Genomic DNA, 22,419 nt, shown 5'->3' on the forward strand with positions numbered 1-22,419 from the left:
ATAAAATAAAAACGCCATTATATGATCACCCGACGCTGTCGCCGTTTAGTTTCAGGTGTCCGACAACGTCAATGTTTTTCAATACATATGTTCTCCTACCTCATACTAGTACACTTATTTTAATGAGATTCCCTGGAGCTGAGTAAGTTCATAAATCCGCCTTATTTGTATGGCTTTAAAATTACATGAATAGCGGCTTTCAATGCATATGGTATTGCAAATGGATTACTGCATTGGAAGAGATCCTGGCTTGATTGTGCCAGCGTATTTTACTTTTTGAAGTTCAATATCCTCAACACGATCACTGTCATTTTTTGACGTGATTGATTTTTCACATCTTGACTACTAATTGACATTAATTGTGCATCCCTTTTCTCTTTGAATATATTCTGGCATTAAAAGACAAGTACTCAGGGTGCACATATTATTTCTCTGTAGCCAGTGTAAACAATTCTCAGGTCTATACCAGTTTTTACAGGGGAAAATCTATATAGAATGTTGGAAATGGAAACCCCTCCCCCTTTCTGACGTCATTTTCAAAGCCTTGTTTGTTTAAACACTCCATGTAAAGTTTTCGATAAAATTTTACAAAACTTCCAGAATGAAATAAAAATTTTACATTTTATGGAACAATTGTATCCCAAAACATACCTGAATTAACGGGACTTTTTGATGTCAAATGTTCATATCAAAAGAGTTTTTCTCATTTACACTTAGGTCGCAAAAACGTCGTGTTCGAGGTTGCGCCGCCTTAACAAACCATTGCTAACAAAAACATTACTTATTTATTAATTAATAAAATTGATGATTTGTGCGTTATTCTTATGATAGAAAAGATGATGCTTACTAGACATTTTAAAATTATGGGCAGCGGAAAGGGCAAAAATTACAAAAATGAGAAAACAAACAATTATTTAAATTTCAATGACCATAAAAACTGAACAAATGATATACAATGCATAATCAACAGACCTTTTCGCAGAAAAAATATACATTAAAGCAAAACCAACGACCACGTAGTAGCAAACATATATGAATGCAAAACCAACTGCAGTACAAACGTACAAAAAAAACAAACATAACACGATATGTTAAGAATCTTAAGGTAGGATTCTTCTCACACAAAACTGTATTTGAATTAATGAAATTTTCACAGAATTAAGAAGACAATATTACTAAGTGATGGTACTAGTTAGATTAGTTTTGGCCATTTTATATCAGAGTCAAGGTCAGTTCAAGGTCACATTTTCACTGGTCATTAAGAATAAAAATAACTGCATCCAATCATGAGATTGGGTCTTCTATTTCAAAAGATTAAATGTTTTTCTTTTTTCATAAAAAGATATAACCATATAGGATCTATAAGATGGAATTACCAAATTGACACAAATTAGTTTTTAAAAAATGGATTTTGGCTAATCCGAATTTTCTCTGTTTTTCTTGAAAATGTGTGAGTTAATGCACCTACATGTAACTATGGAAAGCAAACAGGTTCAAATTTCCAAATATGTAATTCATTAAATGTACACATTGAAACGTCCATTTAATTTGTAAATTGTAAATCCTAATTATATAATTTGTCGATTGTTCTATCACAATTTGTTAATTGTATATCATTCAGCATAACTTATTATTGTTTGCAATTAAGTGTGAAGTTTTACGTTACGTCACGACCTATTTGACAGCTGCGCTCAAGGTAAATAGTACACGCCTCCTAACCGCAAGGTTTACGACTGGAACTTTCTTCTTATCCCTGATTGGTTGCTCGTGCAACAGACTATTTCCGTGTCAATGTTGATGATCAATCACGTTTACTCTGGATGCATCTGACGAAAAAGATCGTGACGTAATACAAAACTTCACAGTTAACTGCAAACAATAATACAAAATGTAAATGCAAGTTATATCAGTGATCACGTATAATTCGTAGACTTGCGATTTGTCAACTTATGTGAAATGTAAATTGTACTTTCCTGATTTGTAAATTATGCAAGGTTGCATATTAAGGTAGGATTCTTCTCTGGTTTCTGACTAAATGAAACATTCAAAGGATATTTGCTTATATGTCTTACATATTGAGGTGTTAGGAATCTAAAAGACCATATTTTTCTTTCCTCATCAGAAATGTACAACTTTAAATAGAAATGATAAACTGCGTTTGAAAACTAGAAGGGACTATATTTTTGGCGGAATGGTGGCGTATGAAAATATCTTCTTTTCTGCCTCTCAAAATTGTAATAGAACAATGAATTTAGTTATAATTCTTACACAATCGAAGACTTGGAGAAATTTTCAAATGTAAGTTAAATTATTAATGAGGGACTAAACTTTCAAAATATATCAAATAAATATGATATTTCAAACAAACTAGAACTTTGTTAGCTTTTAAACGCTTCCTATCAAAGTGCAGATTTGAGCCAAAAATCCATAAAAAGTATTTTTTCTCTCTTAGTAAACGATCAAAACTTTTTGTTTTTGTATCATTTTGTACATTTATAAGACTACTTTATTATATGTGAAAATAAGAAAAAGTTAAATATAGGAAGCATATGAAAATAACTAATATATCCCAAAAAATTAAGAAAAACAGAGAAAATTCGGATTAGCCAATATCCAGTTAAGTAAAATTATTTATGTAAATTTGGTAATATCATGTTATAGACCCGATATAGTAATATGTTTTTATGCAAAAAGAACAATCATTAAACTTTTGAAATAGAAGTAGGTATCACGTGATTGGCAACAGTATTTATTTATTCTTAATGTCAAGGAAAAAGATAATGACCTTGACCTGACCTTGCCTCTAATATAAAACGGTCAAATTTAATTTCACTGATACTATCACTTACTGATATTGTCTTCTTGATTCTGTGAAAATTTCATTAATTTTTAAATATTAGAAATATGAGAAGAATCCTACCTTAAGACGACTATAAGGGCGGTAAGTTATTTCGCCCAAAGCTAAAAAGATCTTGAACCAGCTGAGTAATATGCATGCAAATTATGCCTTCAAACGGTCTCTTAAGCTGTTTACAAATAAAATAGTTTAATACAGAACAGAAACTTCTGAATCTAAACACACAAAATTCGTTCTTTTTATATACAGAAAGCAGGCGCGGATCTCAGATTTTTTTCCAAAGGGGGTGGGGGTCCACCCCAGTCAAATATATCAAACCAGAAATTCTTCGATAAGCAAAAAAAAAAAACTATTTCGTGTTAGTGATTGTCGTTTGTGTGTGTGTGTGTGTGTGGGGGGGGGGGGGTCCAAAGTATTTTTTTTATTTGCTTCAGTATACACATTTAATAACTTTGCAAAATCAGGGGGAGTGGGGGGGGGGGGGCTTCCAAACACCCCTCTAGATCAGCGTACGGAGAGGTGCCGAGGGGACAGAACCTGAAAGCTTTTTAGCTCACCTGAGCCGAAGGCTCAAGTGAGCTTTTCTGATCACATTGTGTCCGTCGTCCGTCCGTCCAGCCGTCCGTCCGTCCGTGTTTACGAGAGTGCATTTATTGGGTATTTTTCATGCCAAGGCCAGAATTAAAAATATCTTTGTTTCCCCTAACCCGACCCTAAATTCTCAAGTTGGGTCGGTAGGTAGGTAAACAATTTTATTTTCTGAAAGCAACTTTGAAAATACATTCTAAAATTTAATTGAAAATTACCTTTATAAATAAGAAAAGTACAAAAGAAAGCGATTTGTGATCTAAATGCTAAGTATCATACATATGCGGTTTAAAAGCAAACTTCATGATTAATTAATTCACAACTGTTATTTAGTTGAACTTTTGGAATATCTTACGCCATTACATTTATATAAATTGAATAAAATAGACAAGATTCTCAAATACGCAAAGACCAGACATACGAGTATATTTTTCAAACCTTCCATCAGCCTTCAGAGCTTATAGACGACCAATGTACTTTTTTGAGGGCAATGAGATTTGCAGTGGTTCTGGAGCATTTTGCTTTGGAGTTAAGAAGTAAGTGGCTAATTTTAAATCGCAGGTTCAAATCCCAATGAGTAACGTTGTAAACGGTCCTTCAAAGGGGACCATAAAAACTTATGTCCAGTGTCGCAGAAGATGCTGGCTCAAAAAAGACCTCCACTTCTTAATGGCAAAAAAATAGTGCTGAGTACATCTAAATTTGGGGCAATGGGGAAATGTTTAAATGTCGTCCTAACGTCCTAACAAATCTCGAAGAGATTAAAAGCAAAGAAAGAACCAAGTCTTCAAGGGCCTAATTAAAGAAAAATACACTGGACGTCTCAGGAAGCTGAATCCTAATTTCAAAACTATTTGGAAAGAGTATGTTACATGTAACAATCTTTAATTGAACCAAACCGAATCTACAAATGATAAAAATACCATTCTCACGAAGTTTAACCACTTAATAAAGGCAGGAATATGCAGGCATATTTACAACAACTCCTATAGTTCAAAATAGCATATAGTAAACATAGGAACATAGATGAACTGGTTATTAGATCAAAACTCAAATTAAGTAAATAAAATGCAGTGAAATTGAATGATGTGTTCACTAGGTGGGCCCCTCATCTACTCATAAAGTGGGCCTTACCATGCATTATGTACCTTAAATTCAAAGACAGACTTGTTTGTTTGCTGCTTAACGTCCCTGTCAAAAATTTATTCACTCACATGGAGACGCCAAGACACCTCCGAAACACTCTTAATTAGTCATGGTAAATTTTAGTATCGAATTGCTTCAAGAGTGAAAAATTCCAATTAACTGAAAGCATAAGATTGAGACGTCGCCATTGTTCTATGAAGAGCTACTGCCCTGTAATCACATCTGGAGGTCATTTTGTTTCCAACAAATGATTGAAAATCACAGTAGAACAATGTCGGCCGTTCTGATGAAAACTGATTTGGATGAAGTTGTATTTTATAAAACTTGGTTAACAATAAAAAAAATATTTGAATCATTTTATTCAAAAAATCTTTTCAGTCGGTGCGATTTAATTGGGTCGGTCGCGTTAGGGGAAACAAAGCTATTTTTTATTTTGGCCCAAGATTGTACTTATTGGGTACTTTTTGCTTATTGGGTATACCCAATAAGAAGTGTCGCTGAATATGCTTAAAACACCCTAATTGGGTATTTGCAGGTTAGTACCCAACAAAACTTGGACACGACGATTTGTCCAAAAAAGTGTCCAAAAAAGTTGCTTTCACGGACGCACCGTGTTTTGTTGTTTCAGTTTTACTTTCGGAACTCTAAATTCTCGAGAGTTCCGAAAATCAACTTCCGTTGATCCTGATCATAGCAACGTTTGTTTTCATGGAAAAAAAATATGGCGACTAAGAAACACTTAATGTCAACAAGATTTTCTGATTGACAAGAGAAAAGGTAAGTTTATTCGATTAATATCTATCCATTGCTGGGTTCTTGTTTAAGGAAAATAGATTTTAATGTAAATTTGAAAACAATTGTGCACAAAATTAAAATAGATATTTCGGAACAATTAATCCTAAGTTGCACTTGTTTGTATTTTGAATTTTCTCTGTCTTTTTAACTCTCTTGAGGGCGAGAAGTATTTAGTAAATGATCGTATATTGTTAGATAATCTTTAATAAATCGAAAGTGTTTATTATTTAATTTTATATCATAACCAACTAAGTATGTTTTGACAATGTATATTGGAAAGGGAAATGAAAAATTTAACAATCGTGTGTTCATAAATCAGCTGTAAATTATCGGTTCATGTAGACAGTATTACAATCGCAAAGTGAGCTGAGATGATGATAAATGGGATTATTGACAACAACTAAATAATTGTATGTAAGTTTATCTCATCTGATATGTAACTTAAGAGATTCATTGTATTACTGAAAAACTTTCAGTCAAAACAGTCTTCTTTCTGTCTTTGATTTTGACTCAAATCAAAAAAGTGCTAAATGTAAAGCAAACTAGCATGGCGCTGTGCCATGCCCTTTTTTCTCGGCGCCATGCCTCTTTTTCCAGCGCCATGCCCTTATTTCCTAACCCAAAATTAATAAATATGCCCAGTTTAGGCAATATTCCTTTGCTGTTCTGTTTATTCAGTGCATGCTGATAATCCCTTTGTTTAAACAACGACAGGAAATCACTTCACGCTTGAACGCACGCACACAGCCACCTGGCTAATTAACATGCCTCAGGCTGTCAGGGTAGAGGATTTAACTTGAGAAACTGTCATTTGATTGCATTGATTATGCAAGAATTAGCCCAAGACCAAAGATAAATAAACTTGTAAATTATTAACTAATAAAAATCAGGATCGTTTTCTATAAACCGAAAGTAGAATAAAACACATAGTTCAACTTGAAGAAAAAACGGATATTTTATCTGAATAAAATACTTACAGTGTACCAAAAAACTGAATGTGATGTGATAAAAAGGCTTAAAAACAACAAAATAAGTTAGTTTCTTTGATTGAACTGATAGATTTGACAAGCTGAGGGTCAAAGTTTCTAATTAAAGTCAGAGTTTTTTTTTTTTTAAAACAAATTATGCATGGCAGTAAGACCAGTTTTCACATGATCCTGTTGGTAGAATATTTTCCAAGTAAAGAGAATGGTCTCTACATGTATTTTTCAAAATGCCCACCCCCCCTTCCCTGAAAAAAAGTATTTTCCTTTAATCTTTAAATTGACTGTACTTGTAAACAAATAACAGTCCAAGCAGGTAAAAAAACAATCATAACATTGCACCTGTTTCAGCTCGATTAATACCATTACTTTCTCAAGTGTAACCTTACTATTTTTTTTATTGAAGAAATTGGATGTAAATGCCTTTTTTATATTCTTTTTGTTTCTGAATCAGTAATTAAAACATTGTTTGAAAAAAAGAATGGAATACAGATATATGAATTTATCTTTCAATAACTTGTTTTAAATAAAGATTTCAATATGAAAGAATATTAAGAGTAATTAGACATGTTAAAGTATGTAAAAATTAATAGATGTTTATAATTTCAAAGACTTTAACGTTTGTTTAACAAGTGCCCTCATGAGATCCTGTTGCGACACAAAGTGCCCTTTTGATTCCTTGATTACCATGCCCTTTTTAGGGTCTAGATTTAACAATTTTTTTTTTATAAAAAATGAGTGTCTGCTTTATTTTGATTTTTTTTTAATTATTGTTTTTGTCATTTGTTTTAATTAATTTAAAACAATACTGAAATTGATATAGGGCTACTATAACTATTTCACATGATGGGTGTGTAATTAGCATCGCGCTACACCCGGGGCTTCCATTTTTAAGGATGGGGCTAGTGTTTTTCTGCACTGAGGAATCCTCTTGGGCTATTAGGAATTTTAAAATACACATGTAAGGCTTAAAAAAAAAATAAGTTTGTTTCCTGTAACATTCCCAAAAAATCAAGGGTCGGTAGGTTGGAAATTCTTTTTTCTTTTTTTTTTTTTTTTTTTTTTTTTGCTTATGAATGGTCAAACATTCTTTATATTTAAGATAAATGTACACTAAGTTGACATATTTTATGTCTCAAATTAAGCTACAAGCTATTTTCTTAAATTTAATAAATGGAATCAGCTGATTGATCAAACGAAGTTTTGGCATTTGTCAGAAAAAAAAATCCACCCGGGGATAATTTGAATGGGTCGGTCGGGTTACAGGAAACAAACATATTTTTTTTAGGCCTAATACATGAAAAGCACCACCGGTATTTTCACTCTTTTTTGCTATTAAATTCCCTAATATGGAAATATTCCAGACAGCATGCTCATATTATCCATAAATCTCCACAACTGTATCCATTTTGCAGTACTACAAGACTGATTTACTTAAAAACGATCTTTTATTTCCTAATTTGAATCCCCCCTTTCCTTTGTTTAATATAGCAATATTTGCTTGTACATATATGCCTCACAGATATCTCATTATCAAATTATATACATTCACTCAATCAGTTCAATGATAAGTGTCATGCAATTATGTAGCGGGTTTTTTTTTAAGCCATATATGGCGTAACTGATCAAAAAATATATTTTTGAAAAATACAAAATTAAGTACAGAAATATAGTTAATACATTTAAATTAAAGCTTTTCATACAATTCGGAGCACGGAGAACACTTCGTTTTATCTAACAATATGATTGTATCTTCTCTGTAATGTGTTATTTAAATCTGTATTTTCTTCCAAGTCGGAGAAAATTCTGAGAATCCAAATTAAATTTTTATATCTTTATAACGCAATTGACTTAGATTTTGTAATTTACGGAAAATTTCTATCTTTATCATGTTTATATAAAGTAATGATACAAATAATAAGTTCTTATAATTTTAGTCTAATAATTTTCATTGTACATACGCCATATATAGCTTTAAATGATTCAAGATGAAAACAAAATGATTTTTGCTTCGTTTTAATTAGACGAACTAGTGAATGACCAGAAAAGGAATATTTAAAATCTTTTTTTCATTTTTTTTAATCATTAATTTATACATGATTAAATTTTACTAGAGAAAATTAAATTAAACTTTAATTTTAAAAAGAATTATCTGTAGTTAATACCCTGACTTTTTTTCACGATGAACTTTTTTTCAATGTTACTTTTTAATTTTTGCCTCTATATTTGGGCTTCTCACTTTTTACTCGGGGATAGTAACTTTATTGCCACAAAGCTGTGGATTAGTACTTGATTTCCTTTATTGCACAGCGATGACTATGATTTAATAGCACAAAAAGCTAATGGGTTTACGTTTGTGAATTTATATGATTAATGCTTACTTGTGATTTTAGGATAACTGGAGATAATGATTCCATTTTTCCATTGATATTACATAAATATTTTCCTAAGTATTATGTTACAATAAATTGGTTTAGATTTTTTTTTATAAAAGTAATCAATAATTACAATGGAAATTAAAACCATTATCATGTTCATTGAGGATTTTCAATATGTAACAGGTCAAACAGGAACTTCAATTGTGAACATTGCAGAGAACACACTCATAAGAAGATGACCCTCAGAAATAGGACAATTGTAAGTAATCAGTAAAATGAACAGGAATACTTCATGCCAACCATAAGATTTTTAGAGACATTTTCGCTTCTTAAATTAGAAGAGATAGAGGGAAAAACTTGTACATACTACATAACTACTAGGCAACCAACCTTTAACTGCAGGAAAGCTTTTGGTACGTGCAATACAGCTACATAAAACCTCTTTAGTATTCATGTTAAGTTTGAGAAAGTACATGTACCTTAGTATTTTTTCTAGTGTTTGCCAACATTTTCATGCACACTGTTTGCTTGTTTGTACTATCATTTTATTTTAAATTCTTCAGATGCCCTTTACCTTTGCCAGTTTAGAATCATTTGTTTTAAGGGCATCTGAGGGTTGGTTCCAGAACTTAATTAATTGTAAAGTAAATACTGGGGTACTATACGGTCAAGGTTATGTTAATACATGTATAACATTTTGTTCTGATAGAGGTGGCATACAGGAAAAGAAACAATACTAGATATCACTTCAAAGGAATAAAACAGCTTCATCTTGTAGGTGTATTTTATTTAAGGATCACTACTTCATGTCTGATGTGCTGAAAGTTATTCATAATCTGTTTGACTGTAATTTTTCATATTTTCAACTTCTATCCAGCTTAGTCAATTTTAAATTAAATTTTGTGCAAAGCATACCCCAGGAAGGGGGGATGGAGTGTCAAGTGTGTCTCTGTCCCTGTCAATATAATTTCAAAGCAGTTAGTAAGGTTTGGGTCAATTTTAAATCCTCTTTAGCAGAACCATTGGGCTAAAAACAATACTAATGTGAAAGCTTTATCATTAAGTGTAGAGATGTTTTTGAAGATTATGTACCCCTAATGTACTGATAGTGTTACATTAGAAGTCTAAAATTTGCAAGGAATAGGTGTAAAATCTTTTTAAAATCTCCTTCTTAACAATCAGAAACTAACATACTGTCTAATTAATATGCAACATCGTTTTGTGTATTGAATGATGATTCCATTTTGATAAAATTATGGCGGATGGAGGGTAGGATGAAGATGCAGTTAGATATAGAAGAAAAAAAAAGAGTTGATAGAATTTAGTTTTTCTTCCATTTTAATTATCAATACATATTTCTGAATAAGAAATATACTTCTACTTCTTGGTTGGGTTTGATCAACATAAAGGGTGATCTTGCTGTAGTCAAGAAAAACATGTTTTATACGGCAAAGAAATGCCTTTATCTAATTGCAGAATGAATAAAATGGACAGAGGCAGAACTGAAGGAGATGCATGAAATGAGGAATATTTCAAAGATTGCCTGAGCATTACCACTGCTACTGGATAAACATATGGCTATATAAAAGAGCAGGGTCAATGGAGGTATCATACAGTATAGGCCATGAGAGACCCTGAAGAAGAAAGTATTGAACAGAAACAAAAATAAAACCATTTTGACATTTATTGAAATATAGGATCAAAGTCTTACATGTAAAATTTGGGCATGTAATGACTTTTCTCTAGCTCTAAGACTTATAACAGTGATGATTTGATTTCATATCTTTATCCCAATTTGTCGAAAAGATTTGGACATAGTGCATCAATTATTTTAAAGTTTTGATACAACGAATTCATTCATTGTACTTGTAACTGAGTTTTCTAATGCGACACTGTTTTATCGGCTTCAAAACTAAGTTTGTGATTTCCAAACCAGATTAATGAGATCATGTAATATCTTTTAACATCGGTGACTATTTAATCCATTCTTTTACATCTCAGAAGTATTTTTATTATTACAGGGAAAATATGCATTGTACATGTATCTGTAATAAACAGGATTATAGAAATTTTCCATATAATACAACACAATCTTAGCAACTGAAGGCAAATATTTATCAAGGGTGTGATCTATTTATCAATATGGTTTTCAGCATCTTGCTCTACCTGTAATGACTTGCTCCAAGTTCCAATATTTAAATTTAAATTTTGCAAACATGGTTATAAAATTCTTTAAAAGCCAAATAGTTTAGGTACAAAATGCTTATATATTTCCTATCATTTGTAAAGTGTACACTGAATGAGATGTGGAATGTTAGAATTAAAGTATTAAATATGTTTTGGACTTATTGTATGCTTATGCAGATAAATTTGAATTCAACTAGGGAAGGTAAATGTCATACTTATTGGGTTTGCAATCTAATGCAAGAGTATAAATATCCAAGACAAATTTGACAATTTTAATGAAGGGCATAAGTAACCCAAGAAGAACTGGACAGGTAAAAATCAGCTGTTGGGTTTTATTCTAATGTTGGGATGTAATATCCAAGAAGAGTTGAACCAATGTCCAATACCTATTGGGTTTTCTTTCTTATGAAAAAAAATTTGAGTAACCCAAGAAGAATGTCCAATACCTTTTAGTTTATATACTATTGAAGGGATGAAGATATCCAAGAGGAATTGGACAGGTGTCCATTACATGTTGGGTAGTATTCTGATGAGGGGACTCTCAAGAAACCCAAAAATTAGACAAGTGTCCATTGCCTGTTGGGTGGGATGTAGATATCCAAGAGGAGCTGGACAGGTGTCCATTACCTGTTGGGTTATATTTTTGAGAAACAATTCAAGAAACCCAAGAATAATTGGACAAGTGTCCATTACCTGTTGGGTGGGATGTAGATATCCAAGAAGAGTTGGACAGGTGTCCATTACCTGTTGGGTTGTATTTTGATGATGCAATTCAAGAAACCCCAAAATTAGACAAGTGTCCATTACCTGTTGGGTGGGAAGTACATATCCAAGAGGAGTTGGACAGATGTCCATTACCTGTTGGGTGGTATTCCGATAAAACAATTCAAGAAACCCAAGAAGAATTGGACAAGTGTCCATTACCTGTTGGGTGGGATGTAGATATCCAAGAGGAGTTGGACAGGTGTCCATTACCTGTTGGGTGGTATTCTGATGAAACAATTCAAGAAACCCAAGAAGAATTGGACAAGTGTCCATTACCTGTTGGGTGGGATGTAGATATCCAAGAGGAGTTGGACAGGTGTCCATTACCTGTTGGGTTGTATTTTATGAGGAGATTCAAGAAACCCAAGAATTAGACAAGTGTCCATTGCCTGTTGGGTGGGATGTAGATATCCAAGAGGAGTTGGACGGATGTCCATTACCTGTTGGGTTGCATTCTGATGAAACAATTCAAGAAACCCAAGAAGAATTGGACAAGTGTCCATTACCTGTTGGGTGGGATGTAGATATCCAAGAGGAGTTGGACAGGTGTCCATTACCTGTTGGGTTGCATTTTGATGAGGAGATTCAAGAAACCCAAATAGAATTGGACAATGTACACATGTTCAATTGTTCTTGGGTAGTTTTATCCCTCGTCAAAATACAACCCAACAGGTATTGGACACATGTCCAATGCCTGTTGGATACCTTCATTCTGTCCAACATGTAATGGGCATTTGCTTATTATTAATTGGTCATGACTCAAAAAGGTTTCTCCTTTAATACTTAATTTTGATATTCAAGAAAGGTTGAACAGAGTCTTGAGATGTGTAGAGTTGTGTTTTCACAATTCAGTTTTTTTGCACTTAGGTATTCATATATTTTAAAATTAGATATTTTGAAATATACAGGTGTACATCCTTATTGCTAAGAACGAATTAGTTAGGTGTTACAATAAAAGAGCTATATCACAGAAATTGACAAAAATATGGGTTCAAAACCAAAGGTTTTCAGTCTTGTCTGAATTTACCAGTAAATATTAATATATAATAAATTTGAAATGAATAAAAAACAATAAGAAAAAACCCAATAAAATAAGGACACAAGGATTAATATCCAATAAGATTTGAACAGTAACTACCCAAATAATGCTCTCTCGTGTGTACACTTTTTTTGTATCCAATAAGCAGTATCCAATAGGACTTGGACTTGATGTACCCAATATATAACCAAATGTGTGTCCGTCCGTCTGTCCGTCCGTAAACTTTTCACATTTTCGACTTCTTCTCAAGAACCACTGGGCCAATTTTGACCAAACTTGGTACAAAGCATCCTTGGGTGAAGGGAAATTTAAATTGTTAAAATGAAGGGACATATCCCCTCGCAAGGGGAGATAATCAAGAAAAGACAAAAATAGGGTTGGGTCATTAAAAAATCTTCTTCTCAAGAACCACTGGGCCAGAAAAGCTGAAACTTATGTGGAAGCATCCTGGGGTAGTGTAGATTCTAAATTGTTCAAATCATAACCCCCGGGGATTGGGCGGGGCCACAGTGGGGAATCAAAGTTTTACATAGAAATATATAGGAAAAATCTTTGAAAATCTTCTTCTCAAGAACCACTGTGCCTGAAAAGCTGAAACTTATGTGGAAACATCCTGGGGTAGTGTAGATTTTAAATTGTTCAAATCATAACCCCCGGGGATTGGGCGGGCCACAATGGGGAATCAAAGTTTTACATAGAAATATATAGGAAAAATCTTTGAAAATCTTCTTCTCAAGAACCACTGTGCCAGAAAAGCTGAAACTTATTTGGAAGCATCCTGGGATAGTGTAGATTCTAAATTGTTCAAATCATAACCCCCGGGGATTGGGCGGGGCCACAATGGGGAATCAAAGTTTTACATAGAAATATATAGGAAAAATCTTTGAAAATCTTCTTCTCAAGAACCACTGGGCCAGAAAAGCTGAAACTTATGTGGAAGCATCCTGGGGTAGTGTAGATTCTAAATTCTTCAAATCATAACCCCCGAGGATTGGGCGGGGCCACAATGGGGAATCAAAGTTTTACATAGAAATATATAGGAAAAATCTTTGAAAATCTTCTTCTCAAGAACCACTGTGCCTGAAAAGCTGAAACTTATGTGGAAACATCCTGGGGTAGTGTAGATTTTAAATTGTTCAAATCATGACCCCCGGGGATTGGGCGGGGCCACAATGGGGAATCAAAGTTTTACATAGAAATATATAGGAAAAATCTTTGAAAATCTTCTTCTCAAGAACCACTGTGCCAGAAAAGCTGAAACTTATTTGGAAGCATCCTGGGATAGTGAAGATTTTAAATTATACAAATCATGACCCCCGGGGGTTGGGCGGGGCCACAATGGGGAATCAAAGTTTTACATAGAAATATATAGGAAACATCTTTGAAAATCTTCTTCTCAAGAACCACTGTGCCAGAAAAGCTGAAACTTATGTGGAAGCATCCTGGGATAGTGAAGATTTTAAATTATACATATCATGACCCCTGGGGATTGGGCGGGGCCACAATGGGGAATCAAAGTTTTACATAGAAATATATAGGAAAAATCTTTGAAAATCTTCTTCTTAATAGCAACTGGGCCAGAAAAGCTGAAACTTATATGGGGTAGTGTAGATTTCAAATTGTCTAAATTATGATCAGTGGGGTAGGGTGGGTCACAATATGTATTACAAGGGGTAAATCTAGTAAAGGACAGAATTGTCAAAGCTTCTCAGGTGAGCGATGTGGCCCATGGGCCTCTTGTTTCAGTTTTATAAAGTAGCGTAAAGACCAGCCACGTAGTATAGGAGGGGGATGCCCCTTTCCGCTTTTTCCCGAACATAATGTTTTACTGAAAATTTAGTTCCAAAACCCATCATAATTATGGATCGCAAAATTGTCTTGTGAAAAAATAAGAACCATACCACAACCCCCACCCCAACTCCCGGGTTTTTAAGATAAAAATGTCAATTATTTTTTAGATTCCCCTTTCAAAACTGATCCTACATGCATGAAAACTATAGATTTTTCCCATGTTCTGTTTTGTGTGATCGTTGGGCCCAGGCAAGGAAGCCTTTTTTCTGAATTTCATTTTGTCTCAATAGGGATGATGGAATAAACTACATGTATATGTACCGATGAAAACCAACAAAATATGCTTCATAAACTTCTTGGATGTGTTTGGCTCTATCAAATCATCTGATTAATGCATACAAACTCAATGAGGGGTGCAAAGTGTAGGAATCCCCCTTTCTTAGTCGTGTGTAGTCTTAAATCTGATGAAATATTATAGAATGCATTAATGATTCTTCATAAACGCAAAAATATTCATCTGTTTTGAAGAAAAAAATAGAAAAACTACTTAACACGTGATCACTTCAAATAAAATCAATTAAAATTTTCCGTATATACAACCTAATGTGTACTTTACAAAGACATATATATGGGTCATTTTCAAGTTCCAGGATTTTTTTCTAAATGAGGGGAGGTTCATGTCCACTTAAAACGTCATGCAAACGCAAAATACCTATTTGTGTGTGTGTATGTCGGGGGGGGGGGGGGTGTTAATGGACATCTCTCGTTGATAAGCTGTTTCAAATATTTATATGACACTTTTACTTTCCGAGAGGTCAGTAACTCCTGAAAGGGGGGTCCAAAGTTATTTCTTGATTGTTTTACTGTATAAAATTCATAACTGAAAATCCGAGGGGGGTCAGACCTTTCCAACCCAAACAACCCTCCTGCTGAATACTATAGTATCGGCAAAACTTGCATTTACAAACGAAGCATCGTTTTTGAAAGGGGGGCAGCCAAGGAAATTTTTTTTACTTACCTTAAAAAGTTACGAAAGCCCATTTGGCTCATTTTCGTAGATTAAAAAACAATAAAACTTTCACTTTATATCGCGAAAGTTATGCGTTATAGCGCGAAAAATTGATTTTTTTTTACCTACGAAAATGAGCTCAATGGACTTTCGTAAAAAATTGACAAGCAAAAAAAAAAAAGGAAAAGTTGCCCAAAGTCGAAAATCCTATTTCGTGGGGGGAAGGGGGGGGGGGGGGGGGGGGGGGGGTTAGAAGCCAACTTTTTCCAATGCCAATTTCCTTCAGTAGCACTTTTTTGACCTACAATACTACATTTTCCTTCTATCACAGAAAGTTGGGGAGAACCAGCCTTTCAATTATCATTTCCTATACTGTAAGTAATATTGGCCAAAAAAAAGGGGGGCTGGCCCCCTTTTGCTACGTGCCTGATTTTACACTTGTCAAATTACTTTGGATAGTTACAGTTAACAAATTGTGATAGAACAAGTGACAAACAAGCAAATTCAAAGAATTGTGGGCAGCCATGTAGCATCGTTTTTGAAAGTGGGAGGGGGCAGCCGGAGAAAAAAAATTTTTTTGACTTACCTGAAAAATTTGACAAGCTAAAAAAAAGGGGGGGGTTAAAATTGCCCAAACTCGAAAAAATCCTATTTCGTGGGGGGTGGGGGGACTAAATTTTTTCAAAGCCAAATTTTTCAATACCAATTTTTGGGGCATTCAGTTCAATACTACATTTCCTTGATACAGTATCATTAGCTTGTAGTAAACAGTGGGGGCGGGGGGCAACCAGACTTTCAATAGACATTTTTGATAGTAAAAGTAATGTTGGAAAAAAAGGGGGCAGCCCCCCCCCCCCGGCCCCCCTGTTGCTCCGTCCCGGGTGGTCCCCCGCTTTCGGTGTCTTTGTGAGTGAGATGACATTTTTATGACATATTGTGTCTAATATGAACACCTTATCATATATCATTTATTTAGAAATTATCACTAAAGTTGATTTTTTTTAAATAAGGTCAATAGCGAAGGTCAAGGTCAAGGCTAAGAAATCATAGCATGCTAGGAAATATCTTGCCACAGGTAATGCACATGTCAAATATGAAAGCCCTATCTCTTCTCAATATCAGGAACAAGATGTGTTTGTGAAACACTGATGACCCCGTATGGCATAACGAAGATTAAACTTTTCTTAAATGCAAATAAAATATATTAAAGTAGGGTTTTCTCACAAGAAATACGATTGTGAAATACAAAATCCCTAGCACCACCTGTTCAAAAGTTATGGTCAAGGATAAATTTTTGAAAGGTAGGTCAAACTCCAAGGTGAAAGGGTCTGAGTTGTTGATTTCCTAAGAAAGGTCACAAGTAATATATATGTGAAGGATGAAAACCCTAACGCTAACCGTTCAGTAGTTATGACCAAGGTAAAAAATTTTGAATATTGGTCAAACTCCAAGGTCAAAGGGTCAAAGTTCCTGGTATCCAATGAAAGGTCTTCTCACAAGAATTATATATCCCATTGTGAAGTATAAAAGCCTAGCCCTTAATATTCAAAAGTTATGGTCAAGGTTAAAGTTTTTTCATAAATACCGAAATCTCCATTGTCAAGGTCAAAAGGTCAAAGTTGTTGGTATCCAATGAAAGGTCTTGCCACGAAGAATATATATTTAAAATACGAAAGTCCTTGTATCTACCGTTCAAAAGTTGTGACCAAGTTTAAAGTTTTTGAAAAGTAGGTCAATCTCCAAGGTTAATGTCAAAGGGTCAAGTTCTTGGTATTTCATGAAAGGTCTTCTCACAAGAATTATATATGGGAAGTATGAAAGCCCTAGCCCTTACCATTCAAAAGTTATGGTCAAGGTCAAAAGGTCAAAGTTGTTGGTATCTAATGAAAGGTCTGCCAAAAAGAATACATATATGAAATATGAAAGTCCCAGTTTCTACCATTCAAAAGATATGGCCAAAGTAAAAGTTCGGAATATTTGTGTAAAAGTGGGTCAAACTCCAAGGTCAAAAGGTCAGATTTGCTTGTACCCAAAGAAAGGTCTTGTCACAAGGAATACACATGTGAAATATGAACGTCATAGCTCCACTAAATCAAAAGTTATGGGCAAGGTTAAACTTTTTGTGACGGACAGACTGACAGACGAATGAGATTTAATGTTCCCTCGCTTTCGCGAAAGCGGGGGGCAATTGTGAAATTATGATTTACAATTTCAGGTTTACATGTGAACATTTTAAGAATTACAGAGTTGGAATTCTGAACCTATAGGCTTTCCATACTTATCTACATGCAATTCGGTGCAGACATTTTGATGGCGCTTTAAAAATGTACATCAACATTTGAGTCTACCATGGAGACAATTAACGCACTTTGAAAAAAAAATGCATAAAACATATTCTGGACTTTTGATTTTAGAAAAATATATTTATTTTTACATATTTCTTTCGAAAAACTACAATTGATTAATCTCCTGTTTTTGTCCCCCGTTTCGCGAAAGTGAGGGGACATTAAATCTCATTCATCTGTGAGTCTGCCAGTCTATCCGTCTTATGGGCAGCGGAAAGGGCAAAAATTACCATAATGAGAAAACAAACAATTATTTTTATTTCAATGACCATAAAAACTTAACAAATGATATACAATGCATAATCAACAGACATTTTCGCAGAACAAATATACATTAAAGCAAAACCAACGACCACGTACGTAACAAACACATACGAATGCAAAATCAACAACCATTTCTGCAGTACAAACGTACATAAAAACATGACAAACGAAAAAAACCTTAACAAACGTGCAAGCGGTAAATCTAGTCTTCCCGACTCTCGACGGTCCCGGATTTTTTTTTTTTTTTTTTTTTTTTTTTGGTCGGTGCACAGAAACTCTTCAAACTTCTCAGGCACATTTTCTTTTTAAATGAATTCAATAATATATAAAAACTTAAACAAATTTGCGTATTTATTACTGAATCAGCAGTATCATCTTCCAAAAAGCGGTAGATGTAGTACTCCGTTATTAATATGAAAACCAAAACCGGACATCGATACAGAGAGACGTTAGGTGTCGTAGATAGTAAAGGTGCATGGACATAGATTTGAAGTTAATATTTTCTGTATAAAATTACGACTTATATATTTTAATAGCATTTCACACAAAAATATATTAAAATCTCATTTCATCTAAAAGTTATTAAAACTTCAAAATTTTAGACAGGTTTGATTGACACATCCTTGCACTCTCACAAATTTTAATTTTATTCTAATATTTAGGAAAAGTGGCAATCTTGTTTCAATAACTTTAAGATGAAATAAAATTAACTTCAAATCTGAAGATGGAATTATTATTTCAGTAAAAATTGGTGGTGTTAATAAAAAAAAAATGAACATTTTAATTCTATAAAAATTCATAACATCAAAATGATTTGATTTCAAAAGAGATTTTTATCAAACGTTTCATGAAAATAGCTAAATCTAACATTGTACTTTAGTAAAACCATGCAAAATGAAAGTATTGCATTGTTATACATTGACGTAGCATCGTTTTTGAAAGGAGGGGGTAACCAGAGAAAAAATTTCAATCTAGCTGAAAAAAAAGATTTAACAAGAGGCCCATGGGCCACATCGCTCACCTGAGCACCAAGGGTAGGACTAGTATAAAATGGCTTTTTATTGTAAAGTTTAAATCCAAAAGTAGTCCCATGACCAATCATGGATTTGCTATTTTTTAGAAAATGAATGAGAAGAAGGTTTTTAAAGAATTTTCCTATATATTTCTATGTAAAACTTTGGTCGGCCATTTTGGCCCCGCCCTACCCCCGGGGGTCATGATTTGAACAAACTTGAATCTACACTACCTGAACATGCTTTCATATAAATATGATGAATAATGGCTTTGTCATTCTTGAGAAGAAGATTTTTAAAGAATTTTCCTATATATTTCTATGTAAAACCTTGGTCGGCCATTTTGGCCCCGCCCTACCCCTGGGGGTCATGATTTGAACAAACTTGAATCTACACTACCTGAGCATGCTTCCATATATATATGATGAATTATGGCTTTGTCATTCTTGAGAAGAAGATTTTTAAAGAATTTTCCTATATATTTCTATGTAAAACCTTGGTCGGCCATATTGGCCCCGCCCTACCCCCGGGGGTCATGATTTGAACAAACTTGAATCTACACTACCTGAGCATGCTTCCATATATATATGATGAATTATGGCTTTGTCATTCTTGAGAAGAAGATTTTTAAAGAATTTTCCTATATATTTCTATGTAAAACCTTGGTCGGCCATATTGGCCCCGCCCTACCCCCGGGGGTCATGATTTGAACAAACTTGAATCTACACTACCTGAGGATGTTTCCCCGTAAGTTTCATCTTTCCTGGCACAGTGGTTCTTGAGAAGAAGATTTTTAAAATATACCACTAAATTTTCATTAATTCCCAATTATCTCCCCTTGAATAAGGGCGTGGCCCTTCATTTGAACAGACTTTAATCCCCTTCACCCAAGGATACTTTGTGGCAAGTTTGGTTGAAATTGGCCCAGCGGTTCTTGAGAAGAAGTCGAAAATGTGAAAAGTTCACAGACAGACAGACGGACAGACGGACGCCGGACAAAATGTGATCAGAAAAGCTCACTTGAGCCTTCGGCTCAGGTGAGCTAAAAAACTTCTTTCAGTACCAATTTTTTTCCTTAATATACATGTACTACATAACCCTTTTTTGACCTTACTCTTAAAATTGGGAAATGTTGCTACGTGCCTGTCATATGATATTTCACTGTAATGTAAAGTTACATGCATCATAATAGATTCTTGTAATATTTAAAGAACTGGGGAAAGCCAATTTATGTAACAACAACAACCAAGAAAAAAATAAATAAATAAATAACTAGAGCAAAGCTCGTTGCAAAGCAACGAGTAGGTCTTCCGTCCTGTTTGACCGGAAGTAGCTTTCATTTTTAACAAAAATGAGAAATAACGCCCAAAAATGCTTTGAATTCTTTGAAGCTATGTTAATTAATGCAAAAATAAGCCATTTTTTGCTACTTCCGGTTTAACCGGAAGTGACGACGACGCACGGAAAATTAATTTTTAAGCTCCCAGAGACATATGTTACCCAAAACATGTCAAAAACGGCAAAAATACGCGTTTTCCGACTACTTCCGGTTTGGCCGGAAGTGACGACGCTGGACGTATTTTGACGATTTCATTAGATTAAGCTTGACATTTTCAACAACTTTGCTTCTTTGATGTACATGTATAACAAATTCTCAATACTTTTTGAGACATCTGGAATAAACTTTTGGCCCCTCTAGTTCCCTTAATTTAGGGGTCATCCCTTTTTCCGACATATCATTTGAAAGATCTAATAATTCTGCACAAATTATGTTCTATATATTTTAACAAAATATTTTTAGGATAGAAGATAAAAAGCAAAATATGAGTAGTTTTTGGCTCTTTTAAGCGTTCTAATTTTTGACCCCTATATAGCGCCGTTTTGAATAGAGAAATCGAAAAACAAAAACCGATGTGCACAACTTCAATCCTTCTATTATCTAAAATCAGAAGAATTTCTGCTCCAGCTTTAGCCGTCTCTGAGCCTTTGTCTGGAAACGAAAGCCTATAAATTTTCGTTTAAAGGGAAATAACGCAAAACCGGAAGTGTCGTTTTGAAATTTTAGTCAGCATTCTGATAGAGTTTATAAATGTCTATAATCTCTGAAAATTTGAGCGAAATCCGTTGAAAAATGAGTGAGATATGAGGCCTCAAAGTTGCGGTCTAGGAAGCAGAAGAAAAAAAAAGAATAATAATCTTTACCAACAGAATCAGTAGAAGGTCTTCCGTTGGAAACGGAAGACCTTAATGACGAAACTGCCTTCAGGAGAATGAGATTTTTTTCATTTTATGTAAATTCTTTTCTTTCATTTGAAATTTTTAAGATAAATTAAAATTAAAAAAAGGAAAAAATTAAAGGGGGATCCGAGGTAGACCATATCTATGCTGCAGAGCCTAGGAACATAAACATGTTATGGCAAAGAGTTCTATACGAAAAAAAATGTGTGGGGAATTTTTGAGTATAAAAATTTTCTGGCATGTAAATGAGGGTTTTCATTTATTAAAAAAATATACCTCAGTTTGTTGTTTTAATCGCGATTCTACGAAAACATCATTATCCTTTTTTTCAGTGGTTTTCGCATTTATAGCTGAGTACTAGATTTACCGCTCTTTGGTGGTACTGCTGATTCAGTTATAAATACACAAATTTGTTTAAGTTTTTATATATTAATGAATTTATTTAAACCTAGAAATGTGCCTGAGAAGTGTGAAGAGTTTCTGTGCGCCGACAAAAAAGAAATCGCCAAAATAAAAAAAAAAAAAAATTCCGGGACCGTCGGGAGTCGGGAAGACTAGATTTACCGCTTGCACGTTTGTTAAGTTTTTTTTCGTTTGTCGTGTTTTATGTACGATGATCGTTGGTTTTGCATTCATATATGTTTGTTACGTACGTGGTCGTTGGTTTTGCTTTAATGTATATTTGTTCTGCGAAAATGTCTGTTGATTATGCATTGTATATCATTTGTTAAGTTTTTATGGTCATTGAAATAAAAATAATTGTTTGTTTTCTCATTATGGTAATTTTTGCCCTTTCCGCTGCCCATCGATACCGTCTGCCACATTACTTTTACTTTGGTCATATCATTTGAATGGGAAGAAACAGGACTTGCATATTACACATGTGTCTATTACCCGTGACAAGACCTTTCTAAATACACTACAATTTTTTATTTTTGACCTTGACGTTTGACCTATTATAAACGAAAGTCCTTTCTTAAATGTATCTATAAATTTTGACCTCATGACCTTGACCTTGAAA

Source organism: Saccostrea cucullata, unplaced genomic scaffold (assembly GCF_032062105.1).
Source record: "Saccostrea cucullata isolate Sc308-1 unplaced genomic scaffold, CSIRO_AGI_Scuc_v1 ctg1208, whole genome shotgun sequence".
NCBI classification, from domain to species: Eukaryota; Metazoa; Mollusca; class Bivalvia; order Ostreida; family Ostreidae; genus Saccostrea; species Saccostrea cuccullata.